General features: G+C 35.5%; 1 protein-coding gene across 5 annotated transcripts in view; it reads left to right on the top strand.

Annotated features, from left to right (window-relative positions):
• ATG10 (autophagy related 10) overlaps positions 1-2,281 on the top strand; it is a 200,343-nt gene that overhangs the window by 115,698 nt on the left and 82,364 nt on the right. The window lies entirely within an intron of this gene.

A 2,281-nucleotide genomic window follows, 5' to 3' on the forward strand; every position in this document is an offset into this window, starting at 1 on the left:
ATCGACAATGCACAAGAGTTCCTTTTTCTCTACATCCTCACCAACACTTGTTGATTTATTGATGATAGCCATTCTGACAGGTGTGAAGTGATATCTCATTGTGGTTTTAATTTGTATTTCCCTGATGATTAGTGATGCTGAGCATCTTTTCATATGTCTGTTGACCATCTGTTATGTCCTCCTTGGAGAAATGTATATTCTGGTCCTCTGCTTATTTTTTAATCAGATTGTTTGTTTTTTTGATGTTCAGTTGGATGAGTTCCTTGTATTTTTTTGGATAACACCTTTTCTGAATCTCTTCTCCCATTTTTAGTAGATTGTCTTTTCATTTTGTTGATTTTTTTTAATCTATACAAAATCTTTTTAGTTTGATGTAGTCTTATTTATTTACTTTATTTTGTTTCCCTTGTCCGGGGGGACATATCTAAAAAATATTGCTAAGAGAGATGTTAAAGATTTCACTGCCTATGTTTTCTTCTAGGGGTTTTGTGATTTCAGGTCTGACATTTAAGTCTTTAATGCATTTTGAGTTAGCTCCTGTGTACGATGTAAGAAAATGATCTAGTTTTATTTTTTTGCATGTATCTGTCCAGTTTTCCCAACATCATTTATTGAAGAGATTGTATATTCTTCTTGTATTCTTTCATCTTTTGCCATAGATTAGTTGACAGTATAGGTATGGACTTATTTCTGGGCTCTCTACTCTGTTCCATTGATCTGTGTGTTAGTTTTTATGCCAGTACCATGTTGTTTTTGGTTACTATAGCCTTATAGTTTGTTTGATATCAGATAGTGTGATACCTGTAACTTCATTCTTTCTCAATATTGCTTTGGCTATTTGGGATCTTTTGTGGTTACATATAAATTTTAGGAATATGTATTCTAGTCCTGTGAAAGACGCCATTGGTGTTTTGATAAGGATTGCATTGAATCTATAGATTGCTGTGGGTAGTATGGCCATTTTAACAATGTTAATTCTTCCTATGAGCATGGTATAGCCTTCCATATACTTGTATCTTTTTCAGTTTCTTTCTTCAGTGTCTTGCAGTTTTCCAAGGACAGGTCTTTTACCTCCTTGGTTAAATTTTTTCCTAGGTATTTTATTATTTTTGGAATTCCTGGGAGATTCACCCAGGTGGTTGTGTGTGTCACATTTGCTCTTTCAATTGCTGAGGAGTGTAGAATGATGTACCACGGTTTGTCTAACCATAACCTGTTGAAGGACAGCTGAACTGTTTCAAGTTTTTAGCTATTCTGAATAAAACTGCTATGAACATTTATGTACAGAGTTTTCATTTCTCTTGGATAAATACCTAAGAGTGTAATTGGTTGATTGTGTGGTAAGTACATGTTTAATTTTTAAAGAAACTGCCATATGGTTTTATATTCCAGGTAGCATGTGTGAATGATCTAGTTTCTCTACATCTTCACCAATATTTGAAGGTGTCGCTATTTGATATTTTAGCCATTCTGATAGATATGTAGTGCTATCTCATTGTTGTTTTAATTTACATTTCTCTGATGGCTAATGATGTTGAACATCTTTTTTCATATTCTTATTTGTCACTTATATATCATCTTTGATGACCTTTTGCAGTTTTACTCCTTCATTTACCTTTTTTCAAATTTGGGTTGGGGGTGGAGTTTCTGGCCAATTACCTTTGACATGTGTTATAGTATACTTAGGTGGGAGGAAACAGATCTGCTACTAAAGTAGAACATATTCCTTACTCTGGTTCTCAGCTCTGTGTTAGATAGAGTCTCTGGGAATACAAAGACAAATGAGACAAGAACCTTAGTCTTGAAGTTCTAAAACTATCTGGCACTTTTGGAAAGGGAGGTCGAAAATATGTTGAAGTCTGTGATTTCCAAATTGCATGACTTCAAAGGATGGAAAGAGCAGACACGTGCCAAGGATTCAAATTCATTTCATGTGAGTTAAGTGTGCAAAAATGTCTTTTCCTAAAGATGGCTTTCCAGAGCAAGGGGCTGAGTGGCACAACAGCCCTCCCAATTATCTCTATGCCTCCAAATCCCACTCCAGCCTTCAAATCCCACAAAGGCACTCAGCTGCCAATGAGAAGACTGGGGTGAGACTGATAATAGGTTCTTCGAGAAACTTTTTCTGTCCCCTCTCTCTTATTTTTTGGGCTTCTGAATTTTTGGGGTTCCTGAGAATCTAGATCTATGTGTATGTCTAATTGATCACTCTAGTGTTGACCCCAGCATATACTTGAGTTCTTAATTTGAATTTGGGTAAAAGACATTCATTCTTTCCAGG

This window comes from Pteropus alecto, unplaced genomic scaffold, assembly GCF_000325575.1.
Source record: "Pteropus alecto unplaced genomic scaffold, ASM32557v1 scaffold20, whole genome shotgun sequence".
Lineage (NCBI taxonomy): Eukaryota > Metazoa > Chordata > Mammalia > Chiroptera > Pteropodidae > Pteropus > Pteropus alecto.